Source organism: Mobula hypostoma, chromosome 9 (assembly GCF_963921235.1).
Source record: "Mobula hypostoma chromosome 9, sMobHyp1.1, whole genome shotgun sequence".
NCBI lineage: Eukaryota > Metazoa > Chordata > Chondrichthyes > Myliobatiformes > Myliobatidae > Mobula > Mobula hypostoma.
In genome coordinates this window covers 12,188,994-12,214,480 of record NC_086105.1, presented here as the reverse complement: position 1 = coordinate 12,214,480, position 25,487 = coordinate 12,188,994, and the positions used below count along the sequence as shown (strand labels likewise).

Genomic DNA, 25,487 nt, shown 5'->3' with positions numbered 1-25,487 from the left:
GAGTCTGTCCACCATTTCATCATGGCTGATCCATTTTTCCTGTGGCAATGAATTCCACAGATTCACTGTTCTCTGGCTAACGGCAATTCCTCCTTATCCCCATTCTAAAAGGTCACCCCTCTATTCTGAGGCTGTGTCCTCTGGTCTCCCAACATTGGAAACATCCTCTCCACATACACTGAATCAAGGTCTTTCTCCATTTGATAGGTTTCAATTCGGTCACCCATTCTTCGGAATTCCAGTGACCACAGACCCAGAGCCATCAGATGCTCCTCATGTGACAAGCCATTTGATCCTGGAATCATTTTCATGAACCTCCTTTGAACCCTCCCAGGAATCCTTTCTACAGTGTACACCATCTGATCCAGAAGACTTATCTACTTTCAGACCTTTCAATTTCCCAAGAACCTTCTCCCTAGTTACGGTAACTTCATGCACTTCATAACCCCTCTCACCTGGAAGTTCCATCGTACTGCTAACTTCTTCCACACTGAAGACTGATTCAAAAATACTTATTCATTTTGTTTGCCATTTCCTTGTCCCCTATTACTACCTCTCCAGCATAATTTTCCAGCAGTCTGATATCCACTCTTGCCTCTCTTTTACACTTTATGTAGCTGAAGAAACTTTTGGTATCCTCTTTAATATTATTAGCTAGCTTACTTTCATATTCCATCTTTAACTTCTTAATAACTTTTTAGTTGCCTTCTGTTGGTATTAAAATCTTCACAATCTTCCAATATCCCTCTAATTTTTGCTCTATTATGTGCCTTCTCCTTGGCTTTAATGTTGGCTTTGACTTCCTTGTTCGCCGAGGTTCTTTCATCTGGCCTGTAGAATATTTCTTCCTCTTTGGGATGTATATATCCTGTGCCTTCCTAATTGCTTCCAGAAATTCCAGTCATTGCTGCTCTGCTGTCATCCCTGCTAGTGTTCTTTTCCTATTAATTCTGGCCAACTTCTCTCTCGTGCCTCTGTAATTCTGATACATCTGACTTTAGCTTCTTCTTCTCAAATTTCATGGTGAATTCAATCATATTATGCTCACTTTCCACTTAAGGGTTCTTTAGTATCACATCTTTAGTTTTGTTTCAGCAAAATTATCTTCAGAACTATGAAGAACTATGGGCGCCATGGTAACATAGCAGTTTGTGTGTCACTTTTACAGCTTGGGGCCCCAGATAAAAGTGGCGTTCTTTGTAATGGATTTGTACATTCACCCCATGGAATGTATAGATTTTCTCTGGGTGTGCCAGTTTCTTCCCACAGTCTGACGACATACCAGTTTGTAAGACAATTGACTTTTGTAAATTTTCCTGTGATTAGGCTAGGGTTAACTCCACACTTGGAGAACTGTGTCCAGTTCTGGTCACCTCACTATAGGAAGGATGTGGGAAGCATTGGAAAGGGTACAGAGGAGATTTACCAGGAGGTTGCCTGGTTGAGAAAGTATGCATTATGATCAGAGATTAAGGGAGCTAGGGCTTTACTCTTTGGAGAGAAGGAGGATGAGAGGAGACATGATAGAGGTGTACAAGATAATAAGAGGAATAGATAGAGTGGATAGCCAGCGCCTCTTCCCCGGGGCACCACTGCTCAATACAAGAGGACATGGCTTTAAGGTAAGGGGTGAGAAGTTCAAGGGGATATTAGAGGAAGGTTTTTTACTCAGAGAGTGGTTGGTGGGTGGAATGCACTGCCTGAGTCAATGATGGAGGCAGATACACTAGTGAAGTTTAAGAGACTACTAGACAGGTATATGGAGGAATTTAAGGTGGGGGCTTATATGGGAGGCAGGGTTTGAGAGTCCGCACAACATTGTGGGCCGAAGGGCCTGTACTGTACTGTACTATTCTATGTTCTATTAAATTGTGGCTTGCTGGGCAGTGCAGCTCGAAGGGCTGGAAGGCCTATTCTGTGGTGTATCTCGAAATAAAAAATAAATAATCTATGAATACAAAGTACTATACACACCTGATAACAGCTTTCTGGCATCACCTGCATCTAACAAAACCCCACACATAAAACTTAATGTACAAACTAATAACACTTATAACTTCAGTTATTGCAATTGTGTATAATATTGGCAGCAATGCTCAAACTGTAATCTGAGCTGCAACAACATCTGTTTCAATTGGCATCCTGTCATGTGACCAGCTCCGCACATGAGAAGTAAACACACCAAACAAACTAATGTTGTGGATAGTTGGGCATAGCAAAGGCAATTAACGGTAGAGCCATACAGGGAATATTATTGACATTAGTGGCTCTTAGCTAAGAACAGTGTCTGATATCTAATTTATACCATACATTTAGTTGTTTGTGGTACTCTTCAAAGTTGTGTTTATTGCCATATGCACAAGTGCACATCTCCACAATTGCCGTGAAACCCTTACGTGCAGCAGCATCATAGGCAGAGTGAGGCCTCCAGTGGTCAGGCTCGAACTGCCTGGATACGGTAGACTGGGCAGTACGACGTGGAGAGCAAGCTGTTGCCCATGTAGCAAGCTCCCCCCTCCACGCATCTGACAAGCCCAAAGGAACGGCAGAGACCAATACAGTTTGGCACCAGCAGCGAACGTCGCAGGAGTTGCCAGTCAGCATTGAACGCAATGTAGGTTTACTCTCAAAGTTTTCTCTATGAGTGGGTATAGCCACAAGGCAGCTGAGGTTTGAGATCAGAGCATTCCTCCTCCTAGATGAACTGCCAACCACGGCTGATGAGCCCTATTTGCCTGAAGTGACTGGTTTTAAGGTGCCAGTAACCTACCTTCACCCCTTCTCCTGCCTGCAGAAAGGGTTTTGCCTGGTTTAGGAACTAAGCCACATGTGAAGGCCAGGAGCTGGACTTGGTTGTCAGAGGCTACTTGAGACGCACACCATTGGGAGCATTTAGTAGGTAGTGGGAGCTTGTCCCCATTACCACCCTGGCTATAACAACATTAAGGAACTATCATAGGAATGTGACATCAGATACACAACTTCCATAAGAAAAGCATAAATTACATAAAACAAGTGATGCTGCAGATGCTGGAAATCCAGAGTAACACACACACACACACACACACACACACACACACACACACACACACACACACCCTCGCACACACCTACACACACCCGCATACACACAGCCCACACACACATAGCCTACACACACACCACCCACCCACCCACACACACACAGCCCACACACACATATGCGCACACACACCCCCATACACACAGCCTACACACACACACATACACACACACCCCCGCATACACACAGCCCACCAGCTCACACACAGCCCCATACACACAGCCTACACACCCCACACAATGCACACATACACACATAAAATGTTAACCAATCTCAGCAGGTCAGGCAGCATCTATGGAGAGGAATAAACAGTTGACATTTCAGACCGAGAGCTTTACCAGGACAGTCCTGGAAACATCAACTATTTATTCCTATCCATAGATGCTGCCCAACTTGCTGAGATTGTCCAGCATTTTGTTTGTGTTACAATTTTTACAAGAAAGAACAAAGGCAAATTTAGTACAAAATGGTCATAGTGCTGCTAATCAGGTTGAGAATTGCCTGGTTAAAGGGAAGTAGTTGTTCTTGAATCTGGTGGTTTTGGACTTCAAACTTCAGTACTTCCTGCTTAATGGTAGCTGAGAGGAGATGGCATGAACCACTTGGTGGGGATCTTTTGTGATCGATGTTATCTCACCTTATGAGGCATTTAAAATCACAATAACAGGACAGAATTGAGAAACAGTCAACAATGAGATAATTTGCTGATGCTAGAAATCAAAGTAACACGCACAAAACTCAGCAGGCCAGGCAGCATCTTTGGAAAAGAGTAAACATTCGGACGTTTCAGGCCAAGGCCCTTCATCAGGACGGGGAAAAGCAACCAGAAGATAGAGGTGGGTGGAGGGGAGGAAGAAGTATAAGGTAGCAGCTGAAAGATAAAACTGGGAGTGGGAGAGTGGTGAACAGCTGGGAAGCTGGTTGGTGAAAGAGATAAAGGGATAAAGAGTCCAAGGTGAAGGAGACAAGGGGAATCAGATTGAAGAGGGTAGAAGAATGGAAGAATAAGAAGAGGGAGGAGCACCAGAGGGAGATTATGGGCAGGTGAGAGAGGGAAATAGGAATGGGAATGGGAATGGTGAAGGCATGGTGGGGGGGGGGGGAGCAATTAAGAGAAATCGATGTTCATGCCGTCAGGTTGGAGGCTACCCAAAGGGAATGTAAGGTGTTGCTCCTCCAACCTGAGTGTGGCCTCATTGCGGCAGTAGAGGAGGCCATGAACTGATATGTTAGAATGGGAGTGGGAAATAGTCAATGATTCCACTTTGCCAAACATTTGAACCGAGCCTGCCTGTCAATACACTTGAATAATTTGTAAGGGTTTTCCAGTAGAGGCCATCAGAGAGAGATCAAATGTGGGAAACATAACTGATTATTTCCCTTGCTCATTGCTAAAACGTGTTATTTGCACCCTATCCACATCACAGCTGAGGCTTGCTAACAGAATGTACCAAGAGCTAAACTTAGCACCTTCCCAGTCTGCAAAGGTCAGTTGTGAGCTGAGAAGGTCTTAAATCCAGTTAAAGACATTTATTCAACCTGATGGTGTGAATACCGATTTCTCCTTCAGGTAAAAAACAAATTTCCCACCCCTTCCCTCTTCCTCTATTCCCCACTCTGGCCTTTTATCTCTTCTCACCTGACTATCACCTCCCCTGGATCCCTTCCTCGATCCCTTACTCCTATGGTCCACTCTCCTCTCCTATTAGATTCCTTCTTTTTCAGTCCTTCACCTTCCCAACTACCTATCACCTTCCAGCTATTCTCCTTCCCTTCATATCAACTTTTTATTCTGGCATCTTCCCCCTTTCTTCTCAGTCCTGAAGAAACATCTCGGCCTGACACATCGACTGTTTATTCATTTCCATTGATGCTGCCCGATCTGCTGAGTTCCTCCAGCATTTTGTGTGTGTTGCATTTAAGTCCCATTATCCCTCAAGATATTTGTACCAAGTTTCAGCTTTTATTTTGTCACCACTAATAGTATAAAAATAAGGAATTGTTAAAATTCTGAGACCTGCCTCTTATCATAGTTAGGGTGGAAAGATGCAGAAGAAATACTGGAAATGCTCACAGATCAGGCAGCACACAGCTGAACTTTCATTACTGCTTGGAATATTAACTGGGCTTCCTCGGCACTGCACTTTAATCAACAACACAGACATTTCTGAGCATTAGTTTGTTTAGTATATTTACTTCTCAAATTCGGAGCTGGCCACACGACAGGCTGAACTACTTTAGGAATTAACGAAAAGCATCTATTTACCCCCCAATCTATCTCCCCATAGTGAGCACACCTGCTATGAATTAAGCATTCCCTGTGAACTGTAAATATTATGTGGCTTGCCTTTCAGACAGTCAAGTATACTCTTGCATGCTTGTGGAATGTACACCCAGTTGAGCAAGTTTTAATTATATGGTGCCATGTGGTTATGCAGTGGTATATGAATTCTAAAATCAGAATTTGAGCAAAGTATGCTTTAAGAAAATAAACTATGCCTTTTCAAAAATAAGTATCTAAAACGAAATAAGATGAGTTGCAAGGAACGGCAAATGATCTCATTGAAACATTAAATAAAATCTTTTGGGATTTGACAGAGTAGATACAGGATGATGCTTCCCTTGGCTGGGATGTCTAGAAAACAAGTATTTAAAGTTCAAAGAAGTTTTATTATCAAAGTATGTTTTAATTATACAACCTTGAGATTCATCTGTTTACAGGCAGCTACAAAACAAGAAACCCAAAGGAACCCAATTTTTTAAAAAAAGACCAACACCCAATGCACAGAGAGCGGATAAAAACAAATCATGCAAACAATAAAGCAAGCATTGGCAGTCAGGACAAAATTGAGTCCATAAAGCCAAAGGCCTGAGCAGTAGGAGTAGGCACCCAGCCTCAGTCGCAGTTTACAGCCTCATATTACGATATTACAATATCAGTGATTCAGGACAGAAGTAGGAAGAAATTTCTTCACCCAGATGGGTAACGAATGTTTGGAATTCTTTAAGATTGCTATGAGGCTCCATTGCTATGGTTATTCAAGCCTGGGATCAACATTTGTTTTTCTATATTAGGGGAATCAAGAGATATGAAGTTAACAACAGGAATTCTGCAGATGCTGGAAATTCAAGCAACATACATCAAAGTTGCTGGTGAACGCAGCAGGCCAAGCAGCATCTATAGGAAGAGGCGCAGTCGACGTTTCAGGCCGAGACCCTTCGTCAGGACTAACTGAAGGAAGAGTGAGTAAGGGATTTGAAAGCTGGAGGGGCCGGGGGAGATGCAAAATGATAGGAGAAGACAGGAGGGGGAGGGATAGAGCCAAGAGCTGGACAGGTGATAGGCAAAAGGGGATACGAGAGGATCATGGGACAGGAGGTCCGGGAAGAAAGACAAGGAGGAGGGGTGACCCAGAGGATGGGCAAGAGGTATATTCAGAGGGACAGAGGGAGAAAAAGGAGAGTGAGAGAAAGAATGTGTGCATAAAAATGAGTAACAGATGGGGTACGAGGGGGAGGTGGGGCCTTAGCGGAAGTTAGAGAAGTCGATGTTCATGCTATCAGGTTGGAGGCTACCCAGACGGAATATAAGGTGTTGTTCCTCCAACCTGAGTGTGGCTTCATCTTTACAGTAGAGGAGGCCGTGGATAGACATGTCAGAATGGGAATGGGATGTGGAATTAAAATATGTGGCCACTGGGAGATCCTGCTTTCTCTGGCGGACAGAGCGTAGATGTTCAGCAAAGCGGTCTCCCAGTCTGCGTCGGGTCTCACCAATATATAAAAGGCCACAGCGGGAGCACCGGACGCAGTATATCACCCCAGTCGACTCACAGGTGAAGTGATGCCTCACCTGGAAGGACTGTTTGGGGCCCTGAATGGTGGTAAGGGAGGAAGTGTAAGGGCATGTGTAGCACTTGTTCCGCTTACACGGATAAGTGCCAGGAGGGAGATCAGTGGGGAGGGATGGGGGGGACGAATGGACAAGGGAGTTGTGTAGGGAGCGATCCCTGCGGAATGCAGAGAGAGTGGGGGAGGGAAAGATGTGCTTAGTGGTGGGATCCCGTTGGAGGTGGCGGAAGTTACGGAGAATAATATGTTGGACCCGGAGGCTGGTGAGGTGGTAGGTGAGGACCAGGGGAACCCTATTCCTAGTGGGGTGGTGGGAGGATGGAGTGAGAGCAGATGTACGTGAAATGGGGGAGATGCGTTTAAGAGCAGAGTTGATAGTGGAGGAAGGGAAGCCCCTTTCTTTAAAAAATGAAGACATCTCCCTCGTCCTAGAAGGAAAAGCCTCATCCTGAGAGCAGATGCGGCGGAGACGGAGGAATTGCGAGAAGGGGATGGCGTTTTTGCAAGAGACAGGGTGAGAAGAGGAATAGTCCAGATAGCTGTGAGTCAATAGGCTTATAGTAGACATCAGTGGATAAGCTGTCTCCAGAGACAGAGACAGAAAGATCTAGAAAGGGGAGGGAGGTGTCGGAAATGGACCAGGTAAACTTGAGGGCAGGGTGAAAGTTGGAGGCAAAGTTAATAAAGTCAACGAGTTCTGCATGCATGCAGGAAGCAGCGCCAATGCAGTCGTCGATGTAGCGAAGGAAAAGTGGGGGACAGATACCAGAATATCTGCTCCGTCTAGCGGAATTAGTCCTTACTCTTAATAATTTCTCCTTTTGCTCCTCCCATTTCCTCCAAACTAAAGGTGTAGCTATGGGCACCCATATGGGTCCTAGCTATGCCTGCCTTTTTGTTGGGTTTGTGGAACAATCTATGTTCCGTGCCTATTCTGGTATCTGTCCCCCACTTTTCCTTCGCTACATCGATGACTGCATTGGCGCTGCTTCCTGCACGCATGCAGAACTCGTTGACTTTATTAACTTTGCCTCCAACTTTCACCCTGCCCTCAAGTTTACCTGGTCCATTTCCGACACCTCCCTCCCCTTTCTAGATCTTTCTGTCTCTGTCTCTGGAGACAGCTTATCCACTGATGTCTACTATAAGCCTACTGACTCTCACAGCTATCTGGACTATTCCTCTTCTCACCCTGTCTCTTGCAAAAACGCCATCCCCTTCTCGCAATTCCTCCGTCTCCGCCGCATCTGCTCTCAGGATGAGGCTTTTCATTCTAGGACGAAGGAGATGTCTTCATTTTTTAAAGAAAGGGGCTTCCCTTCCTCCACTATCAACTCTGCTCTTAAACGCATCTCCCCCATTTCACGTACATCTGCTCTCACTCCATCCTCCCACCACCCCACTAGGAATAGGGTTCCTCTGGTCCTCACCTACCACCCCACCAGCCTCCGGGTCCAACATATTATTCTCAGTAACTTCCGCCACCTCCAACGGGATCCCACCACTAAGCACATCTTTCCCTCCCCCCACTCTCTGCATTCCGCAGGGATCGCTCCCTACACAACTCCCTTGTCCATTCGTCCCCCCCATCCCTCCCCACTGATCTCCCTCCTGGCACTTATCCGTGTAAGCGGAACAAGTGCTACACATGCCCTTACACTTCCTCCCTTACCACCATTCAGGGCCCCAAACAGTCCTTCCAGGTGAGGCATCACTTCACCTGTGAGTCGACTGGGGTGATATACTGCGTCCGGTGCACCCGATGTGGCCTTTTATATATTGGTGAGACCCGACGCAGACTGGGAGACCGCTTTGCTGAACATCTACGCTCTGTCCGCCAGAGAAAGCAGGATCTCCCAGTGGCCACATATTTTAATTCCACATCCCATTCCCATTCTGACATGTCTATCCACGGCCTCCTCTACTGTAAAGATGAAGCCACACTCAGGTTGGAGGAACAGCACCTTATATTCCGTCTGGGTAGCCTCCAACCTGATAGCATGAACATCGACTTCTCTAACTTCCGCTAAGGCCCCACCTCCCCCTCGTACCCCATCTGTTACTCATTTTTATGCACACATTCTTTCTCTCACTCTCCTTTTTCTCCCTCTGTCCCTCTGAATATACCTCTTGCCCATCCTCTGGGTCACCCCCACCCCCGTCTTTCTTCCCGGACCTCCTGTCCCATGATCCTCTCGTATCCCCTTTTGCCTATCACCTGTCCAGCTCTCGGCTCTATCCCTCCCCCTCCTGTCTTCTCCTATCATTTTGCATCTCCCCCTCCCCCTCCAGCTTTCAAATCCCTTACTCACTCTTCCTTCAGTTAGTCCTGACGAAGGGTCTCGGCCTGAAACGTCGACTGCGCCTCTTCCTATAGATGCTGCTTGGCCTGCTGCGTTCACCGGCAACTTTGATGTAGATATGAAGTTAATGTGGGAAAGTGTTGCTGAAATAATAGCGCCAACACAAGGAAATTTGCAGGTGCTGGGATTTCAAGCAATGCTCATAAAAGTTGCTGGTGAACACAGCAGGCCAGGCAGCATCTCTAGGAAGAGGTACAGTCGACGTTTCGGGCCGAGACCCTTCGTCCTGACATTTCGGCCCAAAATGTCGACTGTACCTCTTCCTAGGGATGCTGCCTGGCCTGCTGTGTTCACCAGCAACTTTCATGTACTAAAATAATAGGTTATATTAATAGCAGAGAAGGCACAAGGGTTGAAAAGCCTGTTCCTTCTAGTTCCTTGCATTTTAAAAATGAATAAAATAGGTCAAATTGTACTATATAGCATGTTACCATACTAGTGCCTTTGTATGAAATTCCTGATATAAAATTGTATAGAAATTTTAATCTACATTTTAAATTGGTTGATTAAAGAGGAGTACAGAAATTTTACAATGCATTCAGACCTTGATCCTACACATGATATTTATAAGGGAGATATATTAAGCATGAGAGCAACAGTTCAAATAAAAAGATTGCAGTTTAACCTTAAATAAACAGTTTTAAAGTAAATACTAACATTTTTAGATTAGATTAGATTATGAGAACACTCAGTCCTCTTTTATTGTCATTTAGAAATGCATAGATGCATTAGGAAATGATACAATGTTTCTCCGGCGTGATATCACAGAAAACAGGACAGACCAAAGGCTAACACTGACAAAACCGCATAATTATAACATATAGTTACAGCAGTGCAAAGCAATACCATAATTTGATGAAGAACAGTCCATAGGCACAGTAAAAAAAATAGTCTCAAAGTCCCGAGTCGATCGACTCCCGAGTTCCCAATAGCAGATGGCAAAAGGGAGAAACTCCCTGCCGTAAACCTCCAGGCACCGTCAACTTGCCGATACCTTGGAAGCACCCGACCACAGCCAACCCTGAGTCTATCCATCCGAAAACTCCGAGCTTCCAAGCAGCCTCTCCGATACAGCCTCCCGAGCACCATCCTCTGCCGAGCGCTTTCGACCTCTCCCCGGCCGCTGAAACACGCAAAGCCGAGGATTTCGAGGCCTTCAGCTCCAGAGATTCCGGTTACCACACAGTAGCAGTGGTAGCAAAACAGGCATTTCAGAAGTTTTCCAGATGTTCCGCTGTGCTCTCACATCTGTCTCCATCAGATCAGAATTGCGCGCGGTCCCCTACTTGACAGATAACAGATATTCATCACCGGAGAGGCCGCGCGCGCTGCCGTCGCGCCGCCATTTTCTCCCCTCTTTGAATGGCAGGGTGGAGATAGGTCTCTACCAAAGAGGTATAAGACACTCCTTTCTTCTGCTAGCCTGCAGGTTATCCTTGGGCAAGGTATAGCACCTGCTTCGCGACACCCGCCCCCCCCACAATCAGGGTCATGTGAAGCTGTGGGAGCAGGTGGTAGATGGTCGTATGAGCTGCTGGTGCATAACACAAGTCCTGGTTATGCAACCACTGACGAATATTGATAATGGCAGGGGTCACCTGTCTTGTAAAGTCACTAGCCAAATGAAGGCAATGGCAAACCACTTCTGTAGACAAATTTATCGAGAAAAATCATGGTCATGGAAAGACCATGATCACCTATGTTATGTGACACAGCATAAATTGAACGAACGAATCTGGTAAAGCAGTAGAAGTTGAAGAATAAACTCAGCTTGGAAAATCAGTTGAACAGAAGATGGTGGATACACACTGCAGGTTGTCCAGGTTCTGAATGAAAAATAGAAACTAATTTTAAACACTCAAGAAATTCCTTCTGCCAAAATTAATTTAATTGCTTGAAATACAACTATGGAAAAATTGTAATAAATCGTCTGTAAAGTTGAACAACATTTATGAACACAAGAAAATACAAAGATGCTGGAAAACCAAAAGCAACACACACAAAATGCTGGAGAAACTCAGCAGGTCAGGCAGCATCTGAGGAAATGAATATAAGCAGTGAACGTTTCAATCTGAGACCTTTTTTCAGGACAGAGTTCAGAGCTGAAGATAGATTTTACACCATGCAATGGAGGAAGAATTTCCTCTTATAATGTATTTCCCTTATTCATTAGCTCTATTTATAATAACTGCTATTCAATGGGTTTCTGTAAAATCATAATAAAACACATGGAACAAAATCCATTAATTCAGACCAACAATTGAACGAAAAGCAATGATTGCTCCAAGGGAATAAATTATTCCGGATGTAAAACAGGCAGTGTGGCCGCACAGACCCCAGTAAAACTGAAGCCAATAAAAATCAGAAGAAAATTTCAACAAGGGCTGGAAAATATTTGTGGTTCCTCTTTAATATCCTTAAATACAGTTCCTTCTGATACACCTGTCTGCCCAGATTTTGAGATTATAGAATCATCCCTCAAATGTGATATACAGACATCTTGGTGTCTGCAAGCTGTCAAACTTAGTTACCTAACAATAAAAGAACTGCCAAAGCCTTTACAAATAGTAGTCTGTAAACGGAAATGCTGTTACCTTTTCCTTGGGTGGCGGAGTGGAGATACATCTCTCCCAAAGGAGGTGTAGGGCGCTCCTTCCCTCCGGCAGCCTGCAGGTCACCCCTTGGGCAAGGTGCAGCATCTGTTTAGCCACCACCCCTCACCCCCCAAATCAGGGTCACTTGAAGCTATGGGAGCAGGTGGTGGATGGTCGTACGAGCAGGTGACGCTGGTCACAAGTCCTGGTTACGCAACCACTTATGCCAGGCAGACAATCTCTGAAGAGTTTTGACCATGGCTGGGGTCACCCGTCTTGTAAAGACACTGCACAGAAGAAGGCAAACCACTCCCACTGAAAAATTTGCCAAGATCAATCATGCTCATAAGACCACGATCGCCTATGGCATATGACATGACACATAGTGATGATGATGATGTTACCTTTTCCATTCTGCCATTCTTAATTTGCCCTCAGCATTTCATAACATTGACGGCCAGTGGTGTAGTGGTATTGGCACTGGAATTCAAGACGAATGGTCCCAAGTTCAAATCTGGCCAGCCCCTTGCACGCTTTCCACCCATGCTGGGTTAAGCGTCAAGCTAGCAACTAGGCCTCGTAAAAAACAGTCAAATGCTACAGAAATGGTAAGAATGCTGCCCCATGCCGCACAAGGCATGAAAAGGAGCAACGAAAATTTCATAACATTAAAGAAACAAAGAATTGTTGCACCATAGGAAGGAATCACTGAAATCTGAAATTTTAAAATGTGTTCCCCTGATTCATAAACATCTGCTGATTCAACCAGTTTTCATCTGTTTAATGGTATCTAACCTCCAAAAGGACCACAATTTCATTGTAGGGTTTGGATGCTGGCGTACCTCAATAACCAGAAGAGCAATGTAGATTAGAGTCAGGGCCTCATGTCTTAAGAGTGGTCCACCAGTCCTCCAGGTTTGGGGGTTCAGTTTAGCGCTAACAAACCTGACTGATCAAAAATATTGTTACGGAAACAACGATGAAGAATCCTTCTACATTTGTGTGACAGAGAAAGATGGAGGACCTTCATTACAGCCCAAAGCATCAGCTTTACAGGCAGAAGGAAGAATGGTATCTAAAGAAGTCATTATTTAATTTGGTATGCTTATAATAGATCTGGAATCGATAATTAAATTCAACAACGGCTCATTGAAACCTCTGTACTTTCCCCATACTAAAATAAATACTCCACTGAATGTAAACAACAAGAATTCTGGAGATGCTGGAAATTCAAGCAACACACATCAAAGTTGCTGGTGAACGCAGCAGGCCAGGCAGCATCTCTAGGAAGAGGAGCAGTCGACGTTTCAGGCCGAGACCCTTTGTCAGGACTGGCGAAGGGTCTCGGCCTGAAACGTCGACTGCGCCTCTTCCTAGAGATGCTGCCTGGCCTGCTGCATTCACCAGCAACTTTGATGTGTCCACTGAATGTAATCCTCTGATGAGTAAAGATTATGGAGCCATAGACAAGTACAGCACAGAAACGGTTCCTTCGGCCCATCTAGTCTGTGTCAAACCACTTAAACTGCTTACTCCCATCAATGTACACCCACACATTAGCCCTCCATACCCCTGCTATCAATGTGCCTGTACAAACTCCTCTTAAACATTGAAATCGATACTTACAAGCTTTTTTAAATTTTGCCTTTTAAAAATAAGCATCACTATACATCCAGTCAGTGATGATCTAATGCAGTTCTGCAAATTAATGTTATTTGTAAGAAGACAGAACTTCTCTGTCTTGATATTGGAGATGTTTGTGGTGATACTCTTGTTGGAGTTGGCACCACTTCCATCCCAACATACTTACTGCTCTCAAATTTAGAGATCTCAGCACCATCTAGTGGTAGGAAATCTTCATTGCTGTGACAAAAACTGTGGAATCAGCCGGTCTTATCATGGGCACGCATCTCCTCACAATCAAGATATCTTCAAAAGATGATCCCTCAAGAAGGTGGCATCCATCATTAAGAACCCTTACCATCTGGGACATGCCCACTTCTCATTACTACCATTAGGGATGAGGTAAAAAAGCCTGGAGACACACACTCAGCATTTTAGAACAGTTCTCCTTCTACTTCCAGATTTCCGAATGGTCCAAGAACTCATGAACTCTCACGATTCCTCTCTCACACTTCTTATTTATTCTATTTTTATTGTAACTCATAACTGTTATGTCTTGCGCTATACTGCTGCCATTAAACAACAACTTTCAGTGATAATAAACCTGATTCTGGTGAGAGTAGAAATAGTTATCTAATTTCTATCTGTAATCGAGAAATGCTTAAAATATTTGCTTTGAGAATGTCAATATATTCAGCCAACAGCAATACGTTAATGCCAATAACTTGATAATAAGTAAATTGACAAAAGGTTGTACCGTAGCTAATGTAAAAAAATACTAATAATTTAATCCCATTATTATCTCAGGGCCTAAGCTACTTACTGAACAGCACGGTGGGAGTGTCTACAGACAGAAGCAATTGAAGGAGGATCATCACAACCTTCTGAAGGTCAATTAGACAAGGATCATAAATGCCCAATCTGTCATTATCTCCCATATCTCATAAATTAAAGCAGCATCAGGCCACCTTTGAGATCCTGCACAAAACTGCACGATAAAATAGTGGGTGAGATAAAACTGGAAAACTAGGACAAGTTGGGTTATAATTTGGCAGATGTTTGAGCAACACCAATTGAGCACTGCAGATAGAATCATCCAAAAGTGATATAATAAAATTATTATGAATCATTATGAATTAAGATGTACACTCAATGGCCACTTTATTAGATACCTCCTGTGCCTAATAAAGTGGCCACTGAGTATATGTCCGTGGTCTTCTGCTGCTGTAGCCCGTCCACTTCAAAGTTTGACATGTTGCATTTTCAGAGATGCTGGTCTACACACCACTGTTGTAATGTGAGATTAATTGAGTCACTGTAACCTTCCTTTCATCTCGAACACGTCTGGCCATTCACCTCTGACCTCTCTCACTAACAAGGAATTTTCGGCCACAGGATGTTTTTTCTGGTTTTTTCTCTCACCATTCTCTGTAAACTCTAGAGGTTGTGTGCGTGAAAATCCCAGGAGATCAGCAGTTTCTGAGATATCCCATCTGGCATCAACAATCATTCCAAAGTCAAAGTCACTTAGATGACATTTCTTCCATATTTTGCTGTTTGTCCCGAACAACAACTGAACCTTTTGACCATGTCCGCATGCTTTTATGTATTAAGTTGCTGCCGTATGATTGGCTGATTAGATGTTTACATTAATGAGCAGGTGTACAGGTGTACCCAATAAAGTGGCCACTGAGTGTACAGTAGTTCCACTACGGTTTAAATTATCCTTCCCAGGATGTAAGTGTTACTGGCAAGACCAATATTTATGTCCATCATTATTTGAAAGTTCTTTAGACCCATTTCAGATGCTAGTTAAGCAATTCAGTCAGACTAGCTTAAAACATGCCTGTTTTCACAGATTTCAAGATCTGATGAAAAGCCCATAACCTGAAACATTTTTGTCTCTTCATGGAGGTTACATGTCATGCTGAGTGCTTCTAGAAATCTCTGTTGTTGTTAAGCATAACAACTCCCTTTCAAGAGTTGATTAATGAACCAGAGAGGTATTTTAATCACTATTCAGCTGTTTCATGGTCATTTATTATGATGTTAGTTTGTTTAATTCAGAATATATTTAATTACTCAAATTAAGAATCTCCAACTGCCTTAGTGAGTTTGTATTCATACCTCCTGATGAGCAATCTCAGTTTCTGTGCACTAGTCCAGCAACTTAACCTGTAAACCATATCAAGTCCAACCTTAGCTGGAATTGTTCTAACACATAAGCACTATATCTCTCAACCAAAACCCTTGAATGGAAGATCCTATAAAAGTAGTGGATACAGCCCAGTCAATCACGGGTAAAGCACTCCAACCATTGAGCCCACCTACATGGAACAAAGTTGCAGATAAGTAGCGTCCATCATCAGGCACCCCCCCGCCCCCACCACCACCACCCAGGACATGCTTTCTTCTCACTGCTGCCATCAGGAAGAAGGTACAAGAGTCTCAGGACTCACATTAGCAGGTTCAGGAACAGTTACTACCCTTCAACCATCAGGCTCTTGAACCAAAGGGGAAAACTTCACTCAACTTCACTTGCCCCGTCATTGAAATACTCCCATAGCCAATGGGCTCACTTTCAAGCCCTCTTCATCTCATGTTCTTGATATTTCTTGTTTATTTATTTATTATTATTATTATTATTATTATTTCTTCTTTTTGTATTTGCACAGTTTGGTCTCTTCTCCACTCTAGTTGAATGTCCTAGTAGGGCAGTCTAGTTATTATTCTATAGATTTTTGAGTATATCCACAAGAAAATTAATCTCAGGGTTGAATATGGTGACATACATGTACTTTGATAATAAAATTTACTTTAACTTTGAACTTTTGAAATTATAACAATTAATGGAGTGTGGTCATTGGGATTTCCATTCGAGTTTCTCTTATTGGGCTCATATAACAAGCAACATGATAGCAAGCAACATTTTTGGCTGATCCGTATAGATAGAACTTTTCAATTTCAGAATCTAGAGTAGCTAGTATTGGCTGTGTGTCTAAGAAATAAGAAAATCACAAGGACACTGCATGTAGTTACCAGACAATCACAGGAACACAATCTTATACTGCACTTATATTCTCACAACTAAGTATGTAATTACCATGCACGAATTTTGAATGTATTTAACTCACTCAGAAAATGGAGATTTAAGTTATCAAAGCCTGAAATGAATATATCTTTATAATATAATTTTATAGAATCATTTTTTATGGATAGGGTGATAACATTAAACTGCTGCAAGCACATCAGCAAATTCCACGTGATGTAATACCGTGATAATAAATCTGATTCTGATTCTGCATAGCTAAGGAAAACTTTATCGAAGGGCTTCAGAAACGTGGTTCGAGCAGGTCTTTCACAATTCTAGTATTTCAAAAATATTTCAAGGGAGCTAACAGGAAAAATGAAGATGAAGATAGATGAAGATTTGGAATGTGCCACATAATTATATTAGAAAGGAGCAAAAATGTTCACAGATCCTTTTGAAGAGAATGTACTAACTGACACAAAATGCTGGTGGAACGCAGCAGGCCAGGCAGCATCTATAGGAAGAAGTACGGTTGATGTTTCAGGTAGAGACCCTTCATCAGGACTAACGGAAAAAAGAGCTAGTAAGAGATTTGAAAATGGGAGGGGGAAGGGGGAGACCCGAAATAATAGGAGAAGACAGGAGGTGGAGGGATAAAGCCAAGAGCTGGACAGTTGATTGGCAAACAGCATACACGGCTGGAGAAGGGGGAGTATCATGGGACGGAAGGCCTTGGAAGAAAGAAAGGGGGAGGGGAGCACCAGAGGAAGATGGAGAACAGGCAGGGAGTTATAGTGAGAGGGAAAGAGAGAATAAATAAATAAATTGGGATGGGGTAAGGAGGGGAGGAGGGGCATTAACAGATATTAGAGAAATCAATGTTTATGCCATCAGGTTGAAGGCTACCCAGACGGAATATAAGATGTTGTTCCTCCAACTTGAGTGTGGCTTCATCTCAACAGTAGAGGAGACCATGGATTGACATACTGGAATATCAGGCCTCCAACCTGATGGCATGACATTGACTTCTCTAGCTTCTGTTAATGCCCCTCCTCCCCTTCTTACCCCATCCCTAATTTATTATTTATATATTTTCTTTCTCTCTTTCCCTCTCACTATAACTCCTTGCCTGTTCTCCATCTTCCTTTGGTACTCCCCTCCCCCTGTCTTTCTTCCAAGGCCTTCCGTCCCATGATACTCATGGCATTTGAGATCAGGAGTCTGGGTGATTAGGAAGACATGGACACTGTCACAGCCTTGTTGCTGATTGTCATGATTGAAATGTGAGGTCACAGGACCGCTTGCGGATGATTGGTGGATGTTGTTTCAGATTACTTCTGATTGGCCAAGAGATTTAAATGAAGAGATTAAGACACAAGAAACTTCAGATGCTAGAACCCGGAGCAACATGCAATCTGCTAGAAGAACTCAGCAGGTTCTATGGGGAAAGGAATTACCAACATTTCAGGTTGAAACACTGCAGCAGTCCTGATGTACAGTTTTGACACAGGAGGAAGTTCTGCTAAGGAGCACATATTTAAAATAATTAAATTCAAATAAATAATTTAAATTGAATGGAGATGACTGGAGAGCTGATGGGTTATAGCTGAGAATTGGAGGATTCCATTCTGCTTTATGATAAACATTTCTGCAGTAAGTTAAGACTGCGTGAGGAACTTCAGTTCAGAGTTGATGAGCTGGAGCCCAAGCTTCAGGCATTATAATACATCCAGGAAGACAAGAATTTCTTGCAGACTGTGTTAATGGGAACATTTTTACATCAATTACCTAATCAGGAACAAGTGGGTGTGATTGGGAAAGAGACATATAAAGGGATCCCTATGTAGCTCTGGAGGAGAGTCAGCCTTGCCCTTGTCTAAGAGATGCCAAGTTCTTCCTCCCAGTTTGGATTAGTGCAGGAACTGTAGAAAGATGGCGGGGTGTGAGAAGAATCTCCTGGTGGGCTTGGTCCTGGACCTGGCCTAAATGACCATTCAGAGGTCTAGGCGGTGGAAAGTGGAGGGCGCTACCCGGGCCGACGCCTGCCCCTTTTCCAAGGATACTTTCGTGCCTGGTTGTCCTTGGAGAGGGAGCACACGGTTGCAATGGGTACATTGGGGGACTTCCGTGAGCAGAGGCCCCCCAGGTTATTGACTGTTTAATAGACGGTAGTAACCATAGTTTAATTTGAGTATGCTTACTGTCTGGCAAATATTGACTGTCTGTACATTGTGTATATGTGTTCTTAATAAACTTCTATAATTTTGTAAAAAATAGTATCGCAAGATGTGCAGACTGCCCATAGCACCTGAAGAGAGAGAGAGAGAGAGAAAGAGAGAGATATCTCTTGAAATATCTTTGGGTTACCTGAAATTTTCCAATTTCAGGTAACCCAGGTGCTAAACAATTGGTTGTCTAATTAACACTTGGTTCAATCAACATAGAGGAGGCCATATCGCATCCATTGTGTAATGTCAGGATTCTGTTTTTGTTCTATATTCCAAAATCTACAAATCCTTTTGGCATGACTTGATACATTCCATACCCTAAACCTTACAGCAAGAGGAAGGTGATGATAGAGAAGGGGTATTGGAGAACAAGGAGTCATTGCACACTGGTTCCTCAGGTTTACATCTCAATTAAAGGGATTTCTTTAATAAAGGGATATGGGGAGTGCACCAACAATCCTAAAAACACCACAAACAAGAGAAAATTTGCAGATACTGGAAATCCAAGCAACTCACACAAAATTCTGGAGGAAGTCAGCAGTTGACATTTCGAGCTGAGACCCTTCATCAGGACTGGAAGAAGGATCTCAGCATGAAACATCTACTCTTTTCCACAGATGCTGCCTGTCCTGCTGAGTTCCTCCAGCATTTTGTGTATGTTGCTAAATATACCACAGCTCGGCAAAAGGCCCAAAGAAAACTAAAGCCATTTAGGATGGGAACTGGAAGTCAATCCATCAAGTTTCTAGTAGACCAGGGGTTCCCAACTCTTTTTTATGCCATGGCCCCTATAATTAACCGAGGGATCTATGGGCCCCAGATTGGGAACCCCTGCAGTAGACTTTGTGCTAGAGTAAAGCACATAGAGACTTCCAATTTATTTTTATTTATATTTTTATTTGTTTTTCATTACTAAAGGAGAAATATGTGTAATATTTATTATTACTTTAAAATAATCAAATTGTGTTGAGGTTGAACCACTTTTTCACATAATCAATTGCTTTCTGTCCGTTGAAACAGTGTTTGATAAGCAACTGCTCTCTGTACTATTGAAACAGTGTTTGGTGTGGAAACACTCAGAGTCTGCCTGTCTCTGAGGGGGAAATTATGGGGAAGAAATGCAAGCTTGACACTATAAACTCTTCTATTGCTCAATAACAGATCTTTGTTGTAAGTCTGAATTATTGACCATTTCAGTACCTTACTGAGATCTAACCTTTGCTGATTTATAGTCCATTATTAAAGTAATATATCTCAATGTTCCAACTGCTATTTTAGTCCACGTTGTCTGACATTGAAAAAGGCAATACTACTGTTTCTCCCAGGTTTCTATCTAAGTCTTTGGCTGGTTCCATTTCCTTCATTGGACACAGACTTTTCTCAATATTTCATTTAACGCTGTCATCTGTATTAAATTCCATTTTCCATTTCTCTGTCTGGTTTCACAGCTAACATATGTTTCTCTTCATTTCATTCTAATTTCTGTAACGCCTGCTCATTGTGCAAAATTGCATTTGGGTTTCTGTGTCTCAGTCAATTATGGAGATAAGAAACAACCAAGGTCCATGCACTGACCCTTGAAATGTTGCATTTTGATATTATAGAAAATCACTGAGCCCTGAAATGATTTACTTGGCACTACTCACCACTCTACCAATACATTCTCCAAGTTATTATTAAACCTCTTATTCAGTTCTATCCTGACAATGTGTATTAGATATAAAGAGGTTGAATTTCACTATGGGAGAGTAGGCAGTTCTCCCAATAGTGAATGGACAGCTGATTTCACACCAGAGCCAATATTTGCCCTAATGACTTCAATTAAAAGAAAGAAACTTTTGAAAAGTGTATAGAACTGTTTGTCTCACTTCCAGAATTTAACTTATAATATGTTCCTGGTAAAAATATAATTTCCACTTAATGTAATATTAATAACTAGCAATCCCTGCTTCATGTATCTTGGTCACTTGTGACCAACTGCATATGAACAGTGAGTGCAAGGAAATGAAAGGAAAATTTGGGCAGCAAACAAATGTTTTTGTCCAGCAAAAGCAACATGATAGATATTTTAAAACTATGAGATCAAACATAATGGAGAATACATTTCACAATAAACATCCATTGTCAAAGAAGCATATTTTCAAAAAGATAAGGAAAACAAGAATAAAGAGCAGGAACCTTATGGCATTAGTTTACCAGTAAATTTTCCATCAATAAGCAAAATGTTTGTGACAATTCAAGGTTTCTCAGGCAGAAAATTAGATGCTGGGAAGTACTTTGAGAATAAGTAGCAAGTGATTATTTGTGTCAATTCAATTAGAGGTGAATACAGTTTTAAGAGTGTCATACAAATATGAAGGAAAATGAAATGGTTTCATTTCAGAGGGAAGTCTATTAGAGTATGGCGTGCTTTGCCTCAAGATTTACATCAAAGCAAAAGGAGCAGGTGCTTGAAAAGAGAAAATATAAAAGAGGCAGGGAACGAGCCTGGAAAGAATTGTAAAAGTGGGCCACTCTAATTAATTAATCTCCATTGGTACAATGGACTAAAAGTACTTTGAAGTTTCTGAATATCTGGTTTTGCAGTACCTGTAGATACTACCAAAAATTTTGGTCGGCACAGTTTTTATGTGCCGATCAACACCAATGAAGACAGATGACCTAGTCATTTAATACTATTTCATGAAAGTTCCTCTATGTTCTCTATATATGTATGTTTGTTGTGGCACATGTCCTTTGCAACAGCAGCTAAACAAAAGTCACTTAGCTAGCTGAGCTCTACGTGAGATGTTTTAAGTAGTGCAAGTCACAGCAATAGTAAAAGTTCTTATCCTTTACATAAATGGTTAGGTCAAGTTACTCCAATCTACCCTCACTGATATAATCCACTGATAACAGGGTTCAGACTCCTGGTGCTTTTCATTAGAATATTCTTTTGTTACTGTTTGACCACTGCTGAGTGACATACTCAAGATGGAGATTAACCAGAACTCTATGCTGCTGAGTTATGGTTTCTTTCAGCGATCAATCTTGTGATTTTTTTCATATTTCATCTTTGGAGTTGCCTTGTTGACCACTTCTCCACATATATTTGATACTTTAAAGCACATATCAGACTAATATTTTCTATTTATCATTCAGATCCATTCTTTGCTAATGTTTTAGTATTCTTGAAGGACTTATGTTGACTATTTTTCATTCTATCTGAAGTATTTATCACTTCATCAAAATCATCTGTTGCGGTATGAATTATATATCTTTTAGTTGACTCATTTTGCAATTCCCATGTGCTTCTTCAGACAGAATCATATGCTGCCCTCTGCCACAACTCTTGCCCAGCCCATTTACTTTCATCTTTTAAATAAGATTAATTGAGAATAGACAAAAAGTACAGTTAATGCGTAAGGAAATGGTTAGCCTATTCAGTATTTTTGCACTGCCTCCCTTCCAAAGATCCATCTCAAGTTGATTTCTTGAATGGAAATTTATTAGGAGCAATGAAAATCAAAGAAAATCAGAAATTAGGAGATGTAATTTCTTGTACGCTATGAAACTTTTGTGCAGCACATTAAATCCAATTTATTTGTCAATAACAAAATATTAGCTTAAATGAGTTCAGTTTTAAAGTAGATTTGTTTCTGCCAAGAAGGGGGGTTTTGATATTTATAGTCAATCAATTTTAACTTTTTCTTGACATGTTACCGTAAACTCTCAGATCTCTGTAATTTTCAATCCCTGGGTTCTTTTAGGAGTTCAGGAATGAGCGAGAAACTTTGAGTCGTTAATTCTTCAGGATTGTTCTTATAAACTTTAAACAAACATACAGAGCATTTGAAACTGCATGAGGAGCTGAGAAGCAAAGCAGAGATTCAATAGAGAAAAGAAGATGGCGCCTTTGAAAAATCTACCACCATTATATTTGAGATAACAGAAATTCTTAAAATAAAAATAATCCAGTTAATAGGCTACACAATTAAAACAATTGTAACACCTTACTGGACTCAAGAGAGTGAATTTGTAAATGTCTAAGGGATGGCTTTTTAGAACAGCTTGTTGTTGAGCCCACAAGGGGATCGGCTGTGTTGAAATGGGTGTTGTGCAATGATCCGGAGATGAAAAGGGAGCTTAACTCAAGGAACCCTTTGAGAACGGTAATCACAATATTATCGAGTTCACTTTGAAATTTGAGAAGGAGAAACTAAATTCCAATGTGTTGTTATTTCAGTGGAATAAAGGAAACTACAATGACATGAGAGGGGAACTGGCCAAGGTTGACCGGAAAGGGATACTAGCAGGAAGGACAGCAAAGCAGCAGTGGCTGGAGTTTCTGAAAAAAATGAGGCAAGTGCAAGACAGATATATTCCAAATAAGAAGAAATCTTTGAATGGAAGGACACTACCGTGGCTGACAAGTGAAGTCAGAGCCAAAGTAAAAGAAAAAGAGAGGGTATACAAGGAAGCTAAAGCTAGTGGGAAGATAGAAGATTGGGAAACTTTTAAAAACTTGCAGAAGGAAACTAAGAAGGTCATTAGGAAGGAAAAGATGAATTATGAAAGGAAGCTGGTGACTAATATCAAAGAACATACTAAACACTTTTTTAAGTATATAAAAGGTAAAAGAGATTCAAGGATAGATATAGGACCGACAGCAAATGACGCTGGAGATATTGTAATGAGAAATGCAGAGATTCCAAAGGAACTGAATGCATATTTTGCATCAGTCTTCACAGTGGAAGACATCTGCAGTATACCGGACATTCAAGAGTGTCAGGGAAGTGAAGTAGGTGCAGTGAAAATTACAACTGAGAAGGTGCTCAGGAAGCTTAATGGTCTGAGGGTGGATAAATCTCCTAGACCTGATGGAATGCACCCTTGGGTTCTGAAGGAAGTAGCTGGAGAGATTGCGGCAGCATTAGCAATGATCTTTCAAGAATCGATAGATTCTGGCATTGTACTGGATGACTGGAAAATTACAAATGTTACTCCGCTATTTAAGAAGGTGGGCGGCAGCAGAAATGAAACTATAGACCTGGTAGCCTGACATCAGTGGTTGGGAGGTTGTTGGAATCGATTGTTAGGGATAAGATTATGGAATACCTGGAGGCACATGACAAGATAGCCCAAAGCCAGCATGGTTCCCTGAAAGGAAAACCCTGTCTGACAAACCTACTGCAATTTTTTGAGGAAATTACAGGCAGGGTAGACAAAGGAGATGCAGTAGATGTGGTGTACTTGGATTTTCAGAAGGCCTTTGACAAGATGCCACACATAAGGCTGTTTAGCAAGATAAGATCCCATGGCATTACAAGGGAGTTACTAGCATGGGTGGAGCATTGGCTGATCAACAGAAAACAGAGAGAGGGAATAAAGGGACCCTATTCTGGCTGGCTGCCGGTTACCAGTAGAGTTCCACAGGGATCGGTTTTGGGACCGCTGCTTTTTATAATGTATGTCAATGATTTGGACTATGGGATTAATGGGCTTGTGGCTAAATTAGGATTAAAATAGGGCATTGCCAGGCAGAGTGGCTCAAAGGGGTGGAAGGGCCTATTCTGCGCAGTATCTAAATAAAATAAAATAAAAAAAACACTTTTTCTGTTGCATCATGAATGCTCAAATTTGGTATAAGTTGGCACAATTTTTCTCTGTACTAATATAACCTGTCACACGGGCACCCCCTACAGCCCTGCTCTTTGCAACACAATACATTTCTATATTATCAATCATTATCTCCCTACATTAACCCATTTAACTGGAGGACAATACAATCTAAATTCATAACAACCTTGGTCTCACCCTCTCTGATGAATACTCTTTACCATGAAATAATAAATTTGTTTCATTTTCCACAAATGCTTCCTGACCTGCAGAGTGTTTCTAGATTTTCCGTTCTCATTTAAGTAAGAGTTTTTCTCTTCATTTGCTGATGTTTGGTGAACGCGGGCCTTCTCAAAGCGCAGTCATTCCTCTTTGGGCTCAGGACTTACAGCACAGCTCTTGGTTAGGCACCAACATCTGCTACAGAAAATCATAAACACAAGAGATTATGCAGATGCTTGAAATCCAGAGCAACACACACAAAATGCTGGAGGAACTCAGCAGGTCAGGCAGCATCTATGATAAAGAATAAACAGTTGACATTTCAACTCGAAACTATTCATTTCCATAGATCCTGCCTGACTTGCTGAGTTCCTCCAGCATTTTGTGTGTGTTACTCTGGTACAGACCTGAGTAGAAAAGCCTAAGTTTCAAAAACAAAATGCTGGTCAATCTTCAGCTATTTGTGAAAGGGACGGGGATGAGGCAGTCACATGATGCTAATGGAGCTGTCCTTACAGAACAATACAGCATGAATACAGAACACATCACCCCAACCAATGCATGCTGACCACAATGCCCATCCAGTTAGCCCAATTTATAGTGGGACTCAAGTGAAAAGTGATATAAAGGCCCAGGAATATTTGTTCTTTCACCAATTAGGTTATACTGTGTACATTAGTTTTTGTCCCAGAGAAAAATGTAAAATCCACCCACGAGACATCACCTGGGGAAGAGTGACTCATGAGGGACCATGTCAAATGCAACTGGTAACCATTTTACTCCACAGTGGAATCAGCACTACTAGTCTTAATGAATGGAAAGATTTTGAAACAACAGTGGGAGGAGTGAATACACTAGATTCTGGTTAATTGGGACACATTGTGACCAGTACAT

The 25,487-nt window shown here is 42.1% G+C and overlaps 1 long non-coding RNA gene across 1 annotated transcript in view; it reads right to left on the bottom strand.

The window, feature by feature from the left end:
- The window catches only part of LOC134352311 (uncharacterized), a 70,570-nt gene that overhangs the window by 32,705 nt on the left and 12,378 nt on the right, over positions 1–25,487 (bottom strand). Inside the window, exon 2 of the long non-coding RNA XR_010019368.1 lies at positions 24,638–24,791. This is a non-coding gene — a long non-coding RNA (uncharacterized LOC134352311). The remainder of the gene's footprint in view (positions 1–24,637; positions 24,792–25,487) is intronic.